Here is a 14,514-nt window from a genome sequence, read left to right on the forward strand (position 1 = left end):
GTATAATTTATATACCATGAAGTTCACCTGTTTAAAGTATAGAATTCAAAGATCCTGTGTATTTACAGAGTTGTGCAATCATCATCATAATCTGATTTAGAACATTTTCATCACTCTAGAAAGAAATCTTGAATGCACTGTTGAAATAGTTCAGTCAAAGACCACCAGGGAATACACCTATATTTGGGTTTATTACTTATTGCAGGAAGAGAGAACACACACCATGGGGAACCAGGGGGTGTCTCAGTAAGAGGCATAAGGAAAAACTTACTATAGGATTTGGGTGTTCATTGGTGATTTGAAGGTGTATCTAAGGAAGTGGAGGTTTGCTCTAGATTGTATGCTGTCAAAATGGAGGACAATTTTATGATTGCACATCCTACTGTTATCTATAGGGAGGGAGACTAGAACAAGGATAAAGGTGTAATTGGTAAAGAAGCAGCAATCATTTATTTTGGCTAAGGAGGGATGCTTGGTACAGATAGCATAGCAAGCTGATTTTTGTCTGTGCTTGGACAGAATTATGAAGTGACCTTGCATTGTCTCATTATATCATGGTCTCGTAGCAATTTTATCTGAAGTTAGTATTTTCTGAAATTATTGATACCATCTATGAAAATAACATTATTTAGCCATGAATGCCAGGCCAGCCTTGAATGTTAGAGACTGGGTTTTCTTTAAAATTCTCTCATTTGAATAAGGACAGATGAAGTTGCACCACAGCACATCAATCCATCTAACCACTGCAAGATTTTAATTACAATCTATAGGGTGTCCATCCAATGTTGTTTGTAGTTGATCTGGGGTTAATCTTTTGTACTACTTCTGTTATAGGATGAGATTTTGAAACACCTCACTTGACAATAGCTGCTTAGTAGCAATTTAAGACTCTGGACAGGATATATTGGCCAACTTTTACATAGGCAATTGTCAGAAATAAAATCCTTATTAGTCTTTGCCATAAGTCCAAGTTGAGGCAATGGAAACATGTCCCAGAATTCAGTGGGGTCTGTTTCAGAAAACCAGGTGGCTTTTTCTCTTGGTCTAGTCACAGACTGTTTTCTTTTTCCTGTAGTATTTATATAGAAGCAAAAAAAAAAAAAAAAAAAAAGCTTCAGCACAATTACCCTTGGCTGACTAAGAGGAAAGAAAGTGCTATACACTTACCCATTACAACTTTAGTTAATTAATTCAGACTAATTTGTTGGGCTTCTAAAACAGAAGTCCTTATAATTTAACGACTTGTGCAAAAGTTTTAAACCACCTTTTCTAGTTCTATTATTCTCTCTGTGAGAATTGCGGATTAAGAATATTCATGGAGAATAAATTTATTATCCCTCCAGGAAGTTTTACTGAATAACCTGTGCTTGTTTTATTTTGGGGACTTTAGGGTATTGCCTTTAAATAAATAAAATTTACTGAAGAGATAGTTTTAAATATCTGGAAATCTCTAACAATTCCTGCTAATACACAGGAAAAATTAATTAACACCAGAAGTCATTTTTCCTATCTACCTTCAATGTATCCTTTAACCAACCTTCTCCCCATTCCCTCCTCCTCCCTAATCTCCCCAGCCTCCAATACTGCATTTTTCTTTGTGGAAAGTTTCTTTATTACTTCTTCAATCTTTTTACTTTAATGGGTCTAAGTAGACTTTCTGTTTCTTCTTGAGTCAGTTACAGTGGTTTATAACTTTCTGGGACTTTCTGTCCATTTTATTTAAATTATTTATTAACATAAATGTTCACAGGAGTCCTTTCTATTTTTTATTTCTATATAGTTAGTAGTAGTGATATCTCCTGATTTTAGTAATTTTAGTCTTCTTTCTTTTTTCTTTTTCAGTCTAGCTAAAAGTTTGTCAATTTTATCAAACTTTTATAAAAACCAACTTTTGGGTTTGTTGATTTTCTCTATTTTTTTCTATATTCTATTTCATTTATTTTAGCGATAACTGTGAAAAGAAAGCAAAAACTTAGGACCCCAATTCACTATGCCAAAAAAAAATTACCCTAAAAGCTGGGTCGTGCAAGAAATTGCCTTTCCTTTTGTTCCTAAGCAGATAGCCATGGAAAAACATTTAAATATCTTCACAGGTAGCTACTATATATTCACCTTATTTTTTTGTAACGTGCAGATTTACTGAGTATGAGAGGAATACAAAACTGACTATTCACCTACCCGCTCCTCTTCTCTTGCAACATGTGGATTCAATAATGTGATAATACCCTCTCTCTTTCCCTTCTAGCCTGCTTTTCTCCTTTAAAAATTGAAGCCCCCCAAATGATCTTTGGATAAAGGCACAAACCTGTCTCCCAGGCATGTCCTTAACCTTGGCAAAATAAACTTCTAAATTGATTGAGACCTGTCTCGGATACTTTTTGGTTTACATAATTTTCAGGTAATATTTAACAGAAACCAGTCTTCCAAATTAATCTGCCTTGGGGAAGTCTTGTGACTCAAGGGTAATTCCCTCTATGAGTAAATTATCTTATGGTAAATTCCTCAAATTTTTCATGTATTGATCAATGTATTACCTACAGACGCTAAATAGATGCTGATTTATTTTAAGATTAGCCGAAGCATGAATTTCTACTGATTGTCTTGCACCTAAACATTTTTAGCCTCTATGATACAATCTGTAACCAATGATTATAACTTCTGTATTGTCTCCTCCAATGAAAAGAGAACAACTTCACTATGAAGAGTCCGTCTCCCTTCTTTTAACATTTTTTATAAAATCCTTTCACCTAGTGACAGTTTTAGAACAATGTCAACTCTGTTGGTGTGTCTTGCAGATTTATTATCACATTGGCTTCCAGTAAACTTTTATCAAATTATTTCTGCCACAATAGCCTTAATTTCAGTCAAATTGAATTATAATCTGTTATTTTCTTCTTTCTGCTTACTTTGGGTTAGGTAATTTAAGATCATTCTTCTTTTGTGATGTAGGCATTTAGAGCTGTACACTTTCAAGAACTACTTTAGCTGCATCTCAAGTTTTGGTATATTGGTGCTTTTATTCATCTTAAACTGTTAATTTTTTTAGTAGTCTCTTATTTGAACCATTAGTTATTTAGAATTGTGTTTTATAAATTCCACATATTTATGAAGTCAAATTTTCTTCTACTGTTGATTTTTAATTTCATTTCCTTGTGGTCAGAGAGTCTGATATTGTGAAATATATATTTGGTCTTTGTTCCTGTTCCCAGCATCAACTCCCTAAAGCCTTGGAATCTTCAAAGTCATAAGTATCTTTTTGTATGCTAATGAGTTGACCACACCAGGCATGGTAGTGCATGCCTGTAATTCCAGCACTTTGAGAGGCCTAGGTGGGCAGATTGCTTGAGCTCTGGAGTTTGAGATCAACCTGGGCAACATAGTGAGACCTCATCTCTAAAAAACAGGAAAAAAAATTATTTGACTGATCGCTGTAGCCTCTAAGTAGCTTCAGAATGAATGTTGGTCACCAGAAAGACCAAGGCAGAATTAGAGGGCTGGAACTTTCAGTCCCACCCCTAACCTTCAAGGAGGAGAGAGGGTCTGAAGAAGAAGTTGATCACCAATGGCCAATGATTTGATCAATCATGCCCACTTAATGAAGCATTCATAAAACCCCAAAAAGGACTGAATTTAAAGAGCTTCCCAATAGCTGAACACACGGAGAATTCTGGAAAGTGGTGCACCAAGGGAGGATATGGAAAATTTGCACATCTAAATCCGTACCTTCATCCTATGTGTCTCTTCATCTGTATCATTTGTAATATTCTTTAAAATAAACCAATAAGTGCAAATTAATGTTTACCTGAGTTTTGCGAGCCACTGTAGTAAATTAAGCAAACATGAGTAGGGAATCATGGGAACCTCAACTTATAGCCCATCAGTCAGAAGCACAGGTGAAACAACCTGAACCTTGCAATTGGTATTAGAATTAGGGAGCAGCCTTGTGGGACTAAGCCCTCAACCTGTGGGATCTGATGCTATCTCCAGGTAGATAGTGTTGGAATAGAACTGGGTTGGAGGATATCTAGCTGATGTCTGCTGCAGAATTGCTTGCTTGCTTGATGTGCTCTTACATCTGCTGTCAGAAGCACCTTGAGAGAGTATAGTGGGAGAAACTGAGGGGTTTTTTTTCTTTTCTCTCAGAGAGCATGAAGTGGATGATTTCAATCCTCCTAAATCTACTGAGGCTGGTTTTATGACCTAGTATGTGATCTATCCTGGAGGATGTTGCATGTGCACTTGAAAAGAATATGTATTCCGCTGTTGCTGGATAGAGTGTTATCCAGATATTGTTTAGTTGCTTTATAATGTTGGTCATTTCTTCTATATCCTTGATATATTCTATTATTCTGTTATCTTTATTCTAAAATGGCCAACTTTATGTATGCTAACAGTTTTTGTCTCAGTGTCTATTTTGTCTCATATTAATAAAGCCACTCATGTTCTTGGCCAGGTCCAGTAGCTCACGTCTATAATCCCAGCACTTTGAGAGGCTAAGGCAAGTGGATCACTTGAGGTCAGGAGTTTGAGACCAGCCTGGCCAACATGGTGAAATCCTGACTTTACTAAAAAAAAAACATTAACTGGGCATTGTGGTGGGCACCTGTAATCCCAGCTACTCAGGAGGCTGAGATGAGAGAATCCCTTGAACCCAGGAGGCAGAGGTTGCAGTGAGCCAAGATGGCACCACTGCACTGCAGCCTGGACAACAGAATGTGAGACTCCATCTCAAAAAAAAAAAAGGAAAAGAAAAGCCACTCATGTTCTCACGATTGCTATTTGTATATTATATCTTTTTCTTCCCTTTTACATTCAACCTATTTGTATTTTTGAATTTAAATTGTGCTTCTGGTAGAGAGAATGAAGGCTGATTGTATCTGATGATCACTGTCTTTTGATTGGATTATTTAATCCATTCACATATTATGTTACCATTGATATGACTAGACATATGTCTGGCATTTTATTTTATTTTAAAACAGTTTTCTGTAGAGATGGGGTCTCACTATATTGTCCAGGCTGGTCTCAAACTCCTGGCCCCAAGTGATCCTCCTGCCTTGGCCTCCCAAAATGCTAACATTACAGGTATGAGCAACCATGTCTGGCCTTTGTTTTCTATATGCTCCATGACTATATATTTCCTCTGTTCCTCCTTCACTATATCTTTATATCATAAATGGATATTTTTAGTGTAAAATATTAATTCCTTTAATTTTTTAACCATAATTTTTTGAATTATTTTATGAATGATTTCTCCAGGACTTACAACATAAATCATAGTGAATCAGAATCTACTTTAGATGTATATAAAATTATTTCTAGTAAGGTATAGAAACTTTACTCTTGTGTAGCTCCCTTCCCCCTTTTTCATGTTATTACTATTACACATGTTATACCCATATACGTTTTAAACAATACATTTTTATAATTTTCACTTCATATCATTTTATGTCTTTTCAAAGAAACAAAGAGAATAAAGAAAAGCACACATATGTATAGTTTCTTTTTTTGATCACCCTTCTTATTTGCCATTTCTGGTTGCCTCTATTTCTTTCTGTAGATTTTTGTCCTCTGCTCTATTTCCTTACTTCCATACATCTTAATTCCTACTCTCTCCCTTTATATCGTTATTGTCAAATATGATACATTTCTATATGTTATAGACCCCAAAATAAATTTTATGCCATTGTTTTATGTAATTGTCTTTTAATTGGCATACTATAGAATTCATCATTTTAAAGAGTACAGTTCAGTAGTTTTTCAGATATTCACAGAGATGTGCAGCCATCACCATTAAGTCCAGTTATATTCATTACCCCCAAAAGAAACCAATTACCCATTACTAGTCGCTCTCCATTCTTTCTTATGCCTAACCCTTTGCAACTACTAATCTGCATTCTGTCCCTAAATTTGCCTACTCTGGACAATTCATATAAACAGAATCACAAAACATGTAGCCTTTTGTGTCTGGCTTCTTTCACTTACCATAATATTTTCAAGGTTTATCCATTATGTAGCATGTATTGGGACTTTATTTCTTTTTATGGTTGAATAAAATTTCATTGCATAGATATACCATATATCGTTTATCCATTCATCAGTTTATGGACACTGGGTTGTTTCTACCTTCTGGCAATTATTAACAATGGTGCTATGAGTATTCGGGTCCAAGCTTTCATGGGGACATATGTTTCTATTATCCTGGGTGAATATATAGGATTGGAAATTCTGGATCATATAGTAACACTACTAAATAGTATATTTGGAACTATTTTAGTGACAGCAAAACTGTTGTCCACAGAAGCTACACTATTCTACACTCCCATCAGCAATATATGAGGGTTCTAACATGTCCACATCCCTACCAACATTTCTTATTTTCTATTTTTAAAAAAAGTATAGCCATAATTGTATGAAATGATACTGCATTGAAAGCTAGATTTGTATTTTCCTAACAAATAAATATGCTGAACATGTTTTATTATTGCTTATTGACCATTTGTGTATCTTCTTTAGATAAATATCTATTCAAATCTTTTGCCCATTTAAAACATTTTATTATTTATCTTTTTATTGATGAGTTTTAAAGTTCTTCAGATACTCTGAATACTAGACTATAAATCAGACGTGATTTTTAAATATTTTCTCCCATTTATGTATTGTCTTTTTCTTTATAGTATTTTTAAATGCACATTTTAAATTTTGATGAAGTTCAGTTAATCTATTTTTTGTTTTGTTTTGTTGCTTGCTCTTTATGGTGTCCTATATAAAAAAAAAAACATTGACCAATCCAAGTTCTTAAAGATTTACTACTATGTTTCCTTGTAAGAATTTTACAGTTTTAGCTTTTACATTTATACTTCTGGATCTATTTTGATTTAATTTTTGTGAGATAAGGGTCCAAATTCATTTTTTTGTATGTGGAAATCCAGTTGACATAGCACCATTTGTCGAAAAGATGATTTTCCCTCATTGAATTGTCTTGACACTCTTGTCAAAAATTAATCGATCAATAATGTAAGGTTTTATTTCTAGACTTTCTGTTTTATTCCATTGATCTATATTTATCTATCATCCATCTATCTTTATATCAGAGCTATAGATTCTTGGTTACTCTAGCTTTATAGTAATATCTAAAATTGCAAATATTACTTTTCCAAATTTGATTTTCTCTTTCAAGAACGTTTTAGCTTTTGGATTGCTTGCATTTTTATATGAGTTTTAGAATCAATTTGTCAGTTTCTGCAAAACAAAACAAAACAGACCAAAAAAGACCAAAAGAAAAAAAAAACTTAACTGGGATTTTAAGAGAGACCATACACAATCTGTATATCAATTCAGGGATTAATGTTATCTTAACAATATTAAGTCTTCCAATTCATGAACAGGAGATTGCTTTCCATTTTTTTATGTCTTTAAATTATATCAACTTATTTTTTTTAGTTTAAGGATACAAGTTTTGCACCTCTTTTGTCAAATTTATTCACAGGTATTTTATTTTTGATACTATTATACATGGCGTTTCAAAATTTTTATTTTCAGATTGTTCGCTATTGGTACATAGAGTATGCAACTGATTTTTGTATATTGAGCTTGTGGCCTGCAACATTGCTGAGTTGATTTATCAGCTCTCAACTCTTTGGGTGAATTCCTAAGGATTTTCTATATATAAGACTGTGCCACCTGCTAATAAAAATACTTTTACTTCTTCCTTTCTAATATTGACACTTTTTTTGTCTAGTTGCTCTATCTGGATTCTCAACTACAGTGTTAAATAGAAATGACACAAGTGGACATCCTTGCTGGTTACTGATTTTAGGAGGAAAGCTTTCTGTATTTCACCATTAATAATTATGTTAGTTGTGGGTTTTTTGTAAAAGCCCTTACTCAGATTGAGAAAGTTCCTTTCTATTCCTAGTTTTTGAATGTTTTTATCATGAAATGATGTTGGATTTTGTCCAATTTTTTTGTGTGTCTATTGAGATGATCATTGCAGTTTTGGTCTTTTATCACATGGTGTATTGCATTGATTTATTTTTCATATGTAAAACCAATCTCTCATTTCTGGAATAAATCTCACTTTGGTCATAGTGTATTATCTTTTGTAAGCTTCTTGATTCTTGTCTGCTAGCATTTTTGTTCAGGATTTTGGCATCTATATTCACAAAGAACATTAGCTTGTAGCTTTATTTGCTTATGATGTCTTTGTCTTTGTTTACTTTCGGTAACAGATTAATTTTTGCCCCACAGAATGAGTTGGAAAGTATTCTCTCCTCTTCCTTTTTTTTGGAAGAGTTGTAAGAGATTGGCGTTAATTCTTTAAACCTTTAACACAAGTCACTAATAAAGTTATCTCATCCTTGATTTTTCTTTTTGAGAAGATTTTAGAATGCTGTTCAATTTCTTTACTTGTGATAGATCTATTTACATTTTCTCTTTCTGTGTCATTTTCAGTAGTTTGTGTCTTCACGGAAATTTCTGCTAGGTTATCTAAACTGTTGCATACAGATGTTCATAGTACTAATGTATAATCCTTTTTATTTTTTATTTTTTATTTTTTTTTAAATTTTTTATTGGATTTTAGGTTTTGGGGTACATGAGCAGAGCATGCAAGACAGTTGTGTAGGTACACACATGGCAGTGTGCTTTGCTTTTCTTCTCCCCTTCACCCACATTTGGCATTTCTCCCCAGGCTATCCCTCCCCACCTCCCCCTCCCACTGGCCCTCCCCTTCCCCGCCAATAGACCCCAGTGTTTAGTACTCCCCTTTCTGTGTCCATGTGTTCTCATTTTTCATCACCCGCCTATGAGTGAGAATATGCGGTGTTTCATTTTCTGTTCTTGTGTCAGTTTGCTGAGGATGATGTTCTCCAGATTCATCAATGTCCCTACAAATGACACAATCCTTTTTATTTATTTAAAATCAGTAGTAATGTCCCCTCCTTTCTTTCTGATTTAGTAATTTGAGTTTCTGTCTTTTTTCTTGGCCACTTGATGTACAGGTTTGCCAAATTTCTTAATCTTTTCAAAGAACAAACCTTTTGTTTTATTGATTTTTGTGACTGTTTTTCTATTGCTTGTATTTATATTCTATTCTTTGAGTGAACATACATGAAAATGCCCTAATTTCTCACTTCTGCTTGACTTTGTGGCTCTGCACAAATTAAGGAAGAGTTTTAAACTGCTTGCCTGAATGTTGAAGACTTGTTCCAACATATACACTCAGTTACTTGACAAGAGCCGAGAAAGTTACTGGTTCCAAGCATCTAAGAATACCTCTGTCCAGTTATTAGTCAACCACTCAGCTAACCAAACAGAAACTTCAGTGGCCACACGTGTCAAAGAATACAGACTTTATATAGTTAGTTGAGGAAACTCACTAAGCAAGAAAATAGTAACAAGTGGCAACAAACATGCATCCTACAAAATCTGATTTCCACAGTTGCCATATGGTAACACCTAAAAGGTCATTTCTTAACACATGCAAAGAAACAAGTATGACCTATATACAGTAGGGGAAGCATGCAATTGAAATTGGCCCTGAGGAAGGACTTAGGACTTACTAAATGAGCTATTTTTTAATATGTTCAAAAAACTAAAGTAAACATTTCTAAGAAAAGTGTACAAATAATGTCTCACTAAATAGGAACAATCAATAAAGAGAATGAATGCATAATAAAGAACCAATAAAAATGCTAGAATTGAAAAGTTAGATAACTGAAATTAAAAATTAATTAGATGTGCTCAATGAAAGATTTGATGTGGCAGAAGAAAGAATCAGTAAGCTTGAAGATAGGTCATTTGTGATTTTCTAGTCTGAGGAACAGAAAGAAAAAAAGAATGAAGAAGAATAAACAGGCCTGTGAGACATAGGCATAACAAAGGTATAAACAATGGAAGTCCCAGAAAGCAAGGGAAGAAAGAAAGGGACAGAAAGAATATTTGAAGAAATAATAGCAGAAATCATCCCAATTTTGATGAAAAACATTAATTTACACATTCAGGATGCTTGATAAACTTTAAGTAGGATGAATTCAACAAACTTCAAACCTAGACACATAATAATCAAACTGCCAAAACCAAAGACAAAGAAAGAATCTTGAAAACAATAAGAAAAAATCACTCAGCATATACAAGAAACCACAAGAAGATTAATTGCTACCTTCTCGTCAGAAACAATGGAAGGAGTGGAATGGCTGAGTCTAAGTACAGAAAGGAACAAAAAAATCCCTGCCAATCGATAATCATATATATAATAAAGCTATCCTTAAAAGTTGAAGGAAAGATTCCTAGATAACAAAAACAGAGAGAATTCATTATTAGAAGACATGCTTTACAGGAAATACTAATTAATGGAAGTTCTTCAGGCTGAAAAAAGTGACACCAGACAGTAATTTGAATACACCTGGAAAAAAAACAAACAGCTCCAGTAAATGTAATTATATAGGTAATGATATTAGACAATATAATTACATATTTGTTTATTAACCAATTTATTAACCAAAGCATAGGATAACATTGGTAAAGTCTTTTCAGAGTAAGGACCTCCAAAAATTTCCCCACCCATTAAAGCAATATAAAACCTGGTAAAAATTGTCAGAATCAACTTTTCCAGAATACTGGAAGTTAGCCAAAGGCTTAGCAGAAGCCAGGTAGTGTTTACCCAAGAAATATGACTGAATCTTGGTGAGAACAAAGAGATTTCTCGTGTTTTAACTTGCCCTAGTCCCATTCCTCACTATCCAGTTAAGCAGTAACTTTGAAAAATAACAGCCCACTTTCTTCCGCATCTTGTCAGCCCTTGGAGGAAGCAGAATAGAGCTGCAGCTCTTTCAAAACCTTATTCCCAAAGAATTGTCATTATCTGACCTGTCTGGTGGTTTCCTTGGAGGAATGCCCATACAAGCCTGACTTGGAGTTTTCCAAGTGATAAAAGCCTCTATATGTTTGTTGAAAATAATTACAGTCAGGTGTTTTAAATTTGCAGCTGCATAAGACAATTGATAATATTTGGGGCAAACAGTAGACTAACCAAAATATTAACAGGAAAAGCTGAAGAAGAGGATGTACATACAAACTTTGAAAACGTCCAACATATTCATAGGAATCTGGAAGACCATACAGGTGCCTAGGAATGTGTGTATACTCAGAAAGACTTCAGAAGGCTCTAAGCTTTCACTTATGGCTGACCTTGAAGCTGTGTACAAATAAGAAGAGAAAGCTAAGGTAAACATGTAAACTACCTGCCTGAGTATAGATTTATAAACTTCCTGGATGAATACCCCAACAAAGCACCCCTCAGCAAAGACTGGGAGATGTATTGGTTCCAGGCATTTAATGGAGTAACTATGCAATTGTTAGCTGACCACTACGATAATTAAGCAGAGACTTTAGTGGTCACACGCAAAGCATACAAACTTAACAGAATTTGCTCATAAAATTAACAAAAGAAACAAAAACAATTACAAAAAGCATCAACAACAGAAAACCCTGGGAAGCAGGGAAAATCTGGTGTCCAGAGTTTCCATATTGTATCATTTGAAATATAGTGTTTTAATTTTTTAAATTATGAGATGAGCAAAAGCACAGGAAATTATGGTCCACACACATGATAAAAGGCAAACAATTAGAAACTGTCCCAGTGAAAACTCAGACATGGGACTTACTAGACATTATGTTAAATCAATTATTTTAAATATGTTCAAAGAAATTCTTTAGTTATTTATGGTTTCCTTTAAACCATATCTAAAGAATAAAAAGAAATTATGAAACCGATTTCTCACCAAATATTAATAAATGGATAGCAATTATTAAAAGGAACCAGCCGGGCGGGGTGGCTCACGCCTGTAATCCCAGCACTTTGGGAGGCCGCAGTGGGTAGATCATGAGGTCAAGAGATCAAGGCCATCCTGGTCAACATGGTGAAACCCCGTCTCCACTTAAAATAAAAAAAATTAGCTGGGCATGGTGGCGCGTGCCTGTAATCCCAGCTACTCAGGAGGCTGAGGCAGGAGAATTGCCTGAACCCAGGAGGCAGAGGTTGCGGTGAGCCGAGATCACGCCATTGCACTCCAGCCTGGGTAACAAGAGTGAAACTCCATCTCAAAAAATAAAAATAAAAAATAAAAAACAAAAGGAACCAATGGATATTCTAAAGTTTGATAGGTAAATATAAAAGATAATATAAATTTTACTACTATGTGACTTAAAATGCAACTACATAAAGCAACAATTATAAATCTATGTTAGTGGTTACACAATGTATAAAGATGAAACTTGTGACAATAACAGTATAAAGAAGGGGGGACAGAGTGAGGTAAAAGCACTATTTGTGTATATTATTGAAATAAATTTGGTATCAATCCAAATTAAATTGTTATATATTAAGATGTTATTTATAATCCTCAGGGAAACCACTAAAAAATAAAACCAAAAAATGTGGTATAAGAAACAATAAGAGAATGAAAATAGTACACAAGAAAATATCTATTTAACTCAAAGGAATGCAGTAATAGAGGAACAGAAAGAGTGGCTATACTAGTATCAGGCAAAATAGACTCCCTCAAACAGTCTACAGATTGATGTAATACCTATTAAATCCCAAATGATTTATTATTTTATTTTATTTATTTATTTTTTGAGACGGAGTCTCACTCTGTCACCCAGGTTGGAGGGCACTGGCGCAATCTCCACTCACTGCGACCTCTCCTGCCCAGGTTCTGGTGATTCTCCTGCCTCAGCTTCTGAAGTAGCTGGGATTACAGGTGCCTGCCACCATGCCCGGCTAATTGTTTTGTATTTTTAGTAGAGACAGGGTCAAACTCCTGACCTCAGGTGATCTGCCCACCTCGGTCTCCCAAAATACTGGGATTACGGGTGTGAGGCACTGCACCCAGCCCAACTGCTTTCTTCACAAAAGGCATTAATGTTTGATTTTTCTGGCTGTTATAATGAGTGATTTTTTAATTGTATCCTAGATGTTTTGTATATTATGTTAGGGGGTTCTGATTCTATATAAATTTTTTATTCTAGCAGGGAGTCACCCTGTTTATGTTAGGAAGCAAATCCTGGTCTACTTTTGTGGGCTATGGTTTCAATGACAATTTAAATTTCCTTATAATGTTCATGCTGCTATTTTAGTCTGCTTAATTTATCTGGTGCTTCTGGGGCCCCAACTTGCTTCTGCTGATGCTGCCTGAGCAGTGGGAGGAGTTTCCCTTAGGCCAAGCCACCTGGTGAATCTAGTTTAGGGAAAAAGAGTCATTGTCTTGCAGGGAGAATGAGCCCTTCCCAGGCAGGGATGCTTATTTTGGTGGGACTCCCTGCTGATGCCACCTAGTCACCTTGTGTGTCTCAATGGGAAAGGGGATTCCCAGGTCTTTCAGGGAAAGGAAGTGATTCCTTTAGCTGCTTATTGTCAGTAGGGCTCCCAATCAACCTCCTTTAACTGTGTTGCCAGGATCACCTGATGTTGGGACATCTGTTCTATCTTGTGAAATGTTGAGCCTTCCTGGGTTTCCTTCTGTTGCTAGGTTGACAATCAGGAAACGCCAGGTTGGGGTTGCCTACTTCTCTTGGATGCAGGATCCATGATGCCCTGTGGTTGTGCTATTCTTCCTCCAATCCTGTAGTCCCTTCCCAGCTTGCTTTCTTCTTACAACTTTTTCAAGTTTTGGTGTGTCTTGCACTATATCCAGAGTTTATTGTTGTACTTTGAGAGGAATAACAGGGAGAAATTAGCTGAAACTATCTTTTCTAGACCAGAAGTTCCTGTAAAGTATTTCAAAACATCATTACTAATTGTCACAATGAATAAAATGTAATTTCTATCGCCAAGGAACTACGGTCTAGTGGAAAAGATGAGACAAGAATATAAACAATTATAAAAGCTACATTTACTAATGGCTACTAATACCATTAACTAAAATGTTGAATTCTTCTGGCCTCGTGAAATGGAAAAGGCATTTAACATATTTCAGTTTATAGTTAATAAATGTTCAGTTTCAAACATTTATTAACTTGTGCAACCTCTGAGGGAGTACTTATGTGTTGCTCATTTTAAGGATGACCAAGAAAACTTAAGCAACTTGCTCAGTGTCACATAGCTAATAGGTAGCAAAGCAGTCTAGCTGAAATGCTACTACTCTTACTACTATGCTAAGTCAGGTGCCAACAGAAAGAGGCAAAAGAATGACTACAGTGTTTAGAAAAGCAAATGAGCCCATCATGATATGGAATTCAGGAGAAAGTGGCCTTTAGGAGGCATCATGACAGGATTTCAATGGGCAAAAGTGATGAAAGTCTAGATGGGTGGGGAAGGGCATGTATAAAGGTGCTGGGGTGGTAACAATGGGGGGTTACCAAGGAAACAGCTGAAATACCTGGTATGTCAAGAGTTGGGAGTTGGAGCTGCAAAGGAGGTTGGAGCCATAAGAGATAAGGCTTTTAATGCCAGGCTAAATAAGTCATTCTTAATTTCACAGGCAATAGTGACCTCACAAAAGGCATGACCTG

This window comes from Callithrix jacchus, chromosome X (genome assembly GCF_049354715.1).
Source record: "Callithrix jacchus isolate 240 chromosome X, calJac240_pri, whole genome shotgun sequence".
NCBI lineage: Eukaryota > Metazoa > Chordata > Mammalia > Primates > Cebidae > Callithrix > Callithrix jacchus.